Source organism: Trachymyrmex cornetzi, unplaced genomic scaffold, assembly GCF_001594075.2.
Source record: "Trachymyrmex cornetzi isolate Tcor2-1 unplaced genomic scaffold, Tcor1.1 scaffold122, whole genome shotgun sequence".
Taxonomy (NCBI): domain Eukaryota; kingdom Metazoa; phylum Arthropoda; class Insecta; order Hymenoptera; family Formicidae; genus Trachymyrmex; species Trachymyrmex cornetzi.
Window position 1 is genome coordinate 794,289 of NW_017295784.1, and position 6,883 is coordinate 801,171.

Below are 6,883 nucleotides of genomic sequence, written 5' to 3' on the forward strand. Positions count from 1 at the left end.
AATACTCTAAATATATAATAATTTAATTAGAGTATGAAATACGTATTACTTACGTAATTTGTACATTTTTAAATATGACGTTCCTATTTTCTAAAAATATCTAAATAGAAAGATCGTATTGAAGATGAGTATTATGATACCCTACTATTTTTAATGTAAAACGCACAAAAAGTGTCTCGATAATGCGAATATGACTGCTGTTACAATGAGAATACCCATTTAATACGCCAGTTCGAGACACCCGCTACCAACACTATTCCCCAGCACTTTCAGTTTCCCTGATATTTCCAATTAAACTTTCTACGCTGTATACCGGGCGATACTCTTTCCCGGATTAACGAAAATACGCTACGTTTGTGGCGGGCTTGCTGATACCCGGAGGTTGTCCTAACATTCAAGAGGGGGATCAATAACTTGCCAATATCGACATTACTGGCGCACTGAGCGCAATATAAACGTTTATGACCCAATGTGCGTCTGTTCAATCCCCCTGGCCGAGCAACCCCCTTCCGATCCACCGCTTTTCTACCAGTGGCTCTCAAATATGTGCCATCTGTATCTGTGCTTTGTCTTTAAACATTTCACAAACAGATCTACTTGAATCTAAATCTTCTATCACAAGAATAAATATCATGAAGAAAAACAAGAAAATACAGATACGCGAACAAATTATATTTAAAATTATGAAAACGTTTATATTACACATACAAAAAGCTTGATTCGCTTCAAGAGATACGTTGATAAGCTCCGTTTAAATATGTAAATTAACTATAAGATTAAACGCGTGATTTTATCTACTTGTGATTTCTTCACGAGATTATTTTAACGAAAGAAAATGAGAACACTGGTCCGGAGGTATCTAGAAGACATGAAATGGAAGAAGGGTGGGTATTGATAGCCAACACGAATTTCGTCCTTTTCACTCGAACGTTGTCGTGGTCGGTCAATGTGCGTCACAGGACATATCCACGTCGATTACTTGTTGTTCTTTCACGATGTGCGAGACATCGTCTGTGTGGGTGCGTGTCCTGGACACTTAATGTTTCTCTATCTATAGCGGTCAGGTCGAGACAGCCAGGGATATTGTTATATACGACATTGTGGAGGACCCCGGGCAAGAAAAGGCGAGGAGTGGAGCTACGAGAGATATCGCCAGCCACCAATTACCACCGACCAAGAGTTATTGAAAAGATCTCCCCACGGGAGAAACCCCGTAGAATCGCGGCTTGGTCAGGCTAATGAACACTGATTACAATTTGGCGGATGCCCGTCGATGATTTGTGGACAGATCGTGGGCCGCAGGTTGACCGAGGCCATTTCGCGCTACCGGCGACGATTTTTCTCCACTCTCGATTCGCGCGACACTTAATATATATTAAGGGAAAATACGACCGAGAAGCATCAATTCTGTTTTCTCAAGCGCTATGCACGTTTTTCCGAAAATATAGAAATATATACAGACGCAACTCATAGTTGCGTTTATAAACTAGCGTCAATAGTGCACAGTAAGCTAGAATGTGAAAAAAACTGAAATATAAATAACCGAATAAAGCCATATTCTGTTAAAGCAGGTATTGGTGTCTTATAACATTTTTGTACAAATTTTTACAATGTCCAGTTCAAGCAACTTATTTAAAAAACTCGAGACTTTTAATTTTGTAAAATTGTAGCAAATAACTTATTGTTCAATAATTATTTGTTCCCTTTTAATCGTGTCGAAAAGGCGATAAGTAATAGGAGAAGAATTTACTTTCCCACCTCTTTGACATGCAACATTCGCCACCTTCTCCTCTTTCAACTACATCCAGTAAACGACATAATTCGCTAACACCTCTAACTCCTGATATAACAGAGTATTAGTTTTGATGCTGTCATCCCTCTTTCCCGTTCTTCCACGTCTCGCGTAAAATCGTTCGACGGATACGCTTGTAGCGTGTATAGAGTCCCTCTTTACCAATTTTCCTCCCTGAAGCTTCATCGTCTTTGATCAGCTCCAGCGACGCCCCTATAAGCCTTCGTGCAGCTGCCTGCGTCTAACTCGACGTTCCATGCATTGAAATTCGTTGTTATACAAACACCGTCAAAAGTTAGAACCAACTGTCGGTACCACGAGATTAATTAAACAATTATTTATAAGCAATTGTGAGAAGTACGTTTAACGAGTTACGTTCCCTTAGCAAACACTATGTAAAGTGGAAAATTTATTGAAGAAGAATTTAAATTTATTTTCATACATTTTAAGATTAATTTACATGAAATATTTTAATTATAAAATTGTATGTCACAGAAAATAAATCTATCTATAATAATTAATCTATATAATGCATAATAGATGCAAGAAGCATTCTTAATTAACATAAGGATTAGCTTGGAAATTTCGCGATTGGTGAAAGCTTACGCCAATGAAGCGGACATTAATTATTCCCTTTAGATTACGCCCGACACGATCCGTAAGATCTCTCATACCCGTCCCGTTGCGTCGCCATCAATTTCGTCCCTTTCTCCATGCAATAACTGCGCTCCTCTGTCTTTCTCACTCTCTTGCTTCTCCAGGAAGCGTCAGAAAATCTGCCTCGTCTCATCGATGGTAATGCCTCCTTTTACGATCATCATATTTATAAATGTAACCTCTCTCCCCCGTCCTATCTCCATGGCCGATGAAAGGATCTCGTTAATTGGGAATACTGATGCCGGTACGGAGGCGAACTATACCGAATCGATCTCACCCCTCTGTCGTATACCACCGCACCCCGCGTACTCATCTATCCGCCCACCCATGAGATCACGACGGCGGATAAGACCCGTGGGATGCCGTCAAAGGGAGCTTATATTTATGAGACTTTCGGCAAACAAATGGATAAATCTAATATCTTCGAGGCGAAACGGCCAAAGTCGCTTGAGAATCTGATATCTGAAGACGTGAATTTAACCATCTTTTCTTGTATGAAGCTTATGATGGATTTTTTGGCTTAGTCGCAAGAAGATGAAGCATTACTATGGATTTTGACAGGATTTATTAAAAGATGATAAAATTAGATGCATTACGAAGATTATAGTAAAACGATTTTAATAATTTCATTTTTAATGTATTCCATTTTGAAACGTAATCAAAACAAAGAAATTAATTAAATAAATAATAAAACATAAAACATTAAATAGATAATAAAACATAAAATTAGATATACGCAGTGTTGAATTAATTAAAAAATGGGAAATTAATTATAAAATAAAAAACAATTAAAAGAATCACTACAAGAATATTTTGATTATAATTTACTAATTATCATCATGGTCTTATTTTTCTCTCATTAGAAATATGCTTTAAATGCAGCTTTCATTAAGAATAATATGTTTTAAGTATTTAATACTTATATGTACAGATATTATTTGAAATAAACATCCATAAAAGTGTTCGTACAATTGTACTTTGTATTCACACAAGTTTCGATCGAAATCGATCGAAGCACGATCGCGTTAGTTCATACGGACAGATGTTTGATCGCAATAATCCAGCCGTGGCTTCGAGCGGAAATGACGCGCGTTTACAACGATGGTCACCGATGATCTCACAGAGATGATACGCGGTGATAGGGATCGCTTCTCGTGCTATGAAATTGTTTAAAAACGAATACGGGGCCCTCGCATGGCCGGGCATCGTCGCCTTAATGACGCCAACTGTCACTAAAGGCCCCTTCGATCATGTGCTCGGCGATGTGTCTTAATTGCTCCGCAAGTCGACCGTTATTATTAACTCTGAAAGTGACACGGTAATGCGAATATTATCCGTTCGGCAAGAACAACTTTGACGGCAGGTAACGCAAAAGCACGTGCAATTTTACGTTTGCGATATAATTAGTTATCCGGGAATCACACACACTCGTCGCATCGGGAATGCATGCGCCCGTGATCCGCGTAGTAACGTATGTAAGTACGTACTGTGCCGATATTTATGAGAATTTTACCTGTTTCTTTGATCACGATCATCACGAAGATACATAGACAATCGTTAACATTTTACGGTAACGTTGTGCGTCTGCCCTGCAATTACCAGGCCATAACTCACTCGGTACGTTGCTGCATCTAATTACCAGACTGACTACAATCGGCGATTCATTTTAATAATACGGTATCGCGTCTATTTTAAACTTTCTTTTCTCGATCAACGTGCGCTATTTAAAGCGTATTTATCCTGAATTTATTATTTTTTACATATGTAATGACCGTTAAACCCTGATGAATTGCACGCGTTGCACGCACGAGTTATCGAGGCTGATAGGTACTATGTGCCGTGCGTAAAGAAAAATAAATAATCGCATAATCTTTAATCTAACACTATCAGACTTATTCCGTTCCAATAATAATATATTACGACAATGTATTCCCATTGCGTGACCTTGACGTGAAAAGCGCAGCCGATATACGTGGCGTTACATCAAGTCGCGAATACATGACTTCGCGTTAAAAGAGATGCGCGGAGACGTATCTTAACCCGGGATCAGTCTGGGCCGGTTAGCCGTCTAGTGGCATTTATAACTCGTCATTATTATTTGAGTTGATTTGAAACACGCGCGGTGTAGCCTTTCCCCTCTTCGGCTTGCATGCGACCATCGTCGTGGTCGTCATCATCACCATCATCATCACTCTTCCTTACACGCCGTCGCGCGAGTCCGGGGCAGCTGCTATGAAACACGCATCGACGCACACGTTCTCGGAGCACACACGCGCGCGTATGTAATAAAACTTATCGATATAGACCGATCAATTCTATCGGGTACCATCAATTGTATTGCTGTTTCGAATGGCTCGAACGAATATTAGCATCTCCGTTACACTAATTATATGTATTCAGGGTAATTAAGGCTCCTATATTACTGTCTCAAACTGTGATGTCAGAAATGAAAAAGCACACCATAAAAATTCTTGCAAATTACATTTCAGTGGAAATATTTTTCAATAAAATAACTTTAATTTGCAATCAATGTAAATAGATTATAAAATATATCGAAAACTATCTTTTTTTTTTTTCAGAAAGAAATTAAATCATATATATTTTTGTATTTTATATTATTAATTTTATGTGCGTCATAGTTATGAAATATAGCTTATTTTGTTTTTGATTATGCATAATTCATTTTTAGATATATTGTTATTTATTAATTAATGAAATAAAAAAGTTTTTCGGTATATTTTACAAGTTGATTCTATTTATTAACTTTTTTTATTGAAATATATTTTCATATCAATTTATATGTTGCAAGAATCTTTATTGTGTATTTTTTTTAAATTTTGATGTCATAATCTGAAATATTAGTGATGAGTGAATAGGATCCTTAAATAATAATAATAATAATAGCAATAAGAAAGTATGCGATTGATTATTATGCGGTTAATTGACAATTGTATTAAAGTTACAATATTTTATATAGAAAAGTTCGTTTCACAGTTACATTATCTTATACATAAAGCCAGAGTTTCTGAAATTTTTTTTTACGGAATTAAGTCTGACTTAAGGAGAAAGAAAAGCGTAATCCCTTTAATGTCGTGATATTACGGTGGTTGTTTGTGTCCTACTAAAAAAATTACTAAAGATTCATGTAGTCAAGAATAGCGTATTCACATAGTAGACATTATATTTCTTCTTTTATTTATTTTCTCTCGGAATGACATTAGAAATGTACATGATTATGAAAAAATATTGAACAGAACAAAACATAAATCAATTCGCAGAAGCTTCAAGTCGCAATTCCTATAATTCATATTTGTATCGAGATTCTCTGTCGAATCATTGGTACCGAATACCGAGTACCGTTTTCGTTCTTCAACGCTATCAAAAGCGCCATAAAAGAAGCGGCCGGTGATGGTCGGTGGGACCACCGGCGGTAGGGGGGTGTGGGCATCGGGTGAAATTTGTCAGTATTAAATAAATAACCCATAAAGGCGGAACATCAATCCACCGTGGAGGCATTAACGCCCGATATAGAGGGGGACGAGGCACAACGGCTGTTATTTTTCATACACCAGCCACATCTTATATACGAGCGCGCCTATATATCGAAGCTCACGCGTTCTTCCTCTCGCCGTAAAGGAGAGGACCTCCCCTTTCTTCTTGTTTCTTCCCGCTCTTCTCTTTCTTCTTCTTCGAGGTTTTTACGACCGGCACGTTGGACCGTATCGCGAGTTACGCCGTAGATCAAAAGTGATGTGTCTATTATGACGTAAATACTTAAGATCCCTCGAGTCTCCGTTATGGCCTTCTAGACAAAGTTTCGTTTCGATACGCAATGCCACAATTCGGGCTCCCTATAAGTTTGCTGAAAAAATTCTGTATTACAGCGTCATCAAACGCAAAACTAAAGTAGAATACGAGTAAACAGAGATTCGTATGTGAGGCTTAAAACGCTCGTCACGTTAAAAAAATTTGATATTAATCCTTGCAGCGATATTGCTGCAACATTTGCAATGTTACTGCAATATTGTTGGAATGTTACAATGTTAATACAATATTGCTGAAACGATCCGTGTTGCATGGGAATTGTTCGACAAATTAATCTGATTAAAGAAATAACACAAAGCAAATATAGCGAATTATTATATGATCACAACACTATTCATAGAAGCATGTCAGTTATTGTTCAGCACATCATTTTCAGTATCGAAGAATATATTAATATGGGAAGATCGTACATATTAACGGAGAAACGAAAGGACCACCGAAGGCGCAGCGGCAAGCTTTAATCCAGTACAAGAGAGACACGGTTGAAGACGCGCGCGTGCGATGAAGCGATATACATCCGAGGGAGCGGCTAAGACGAAAAGCGAAATCTCAGCAGAAGGACTGCACTAACGGCGGAAGGGCCGCCAGGGCGGAGGCGGCTGGAGGCGG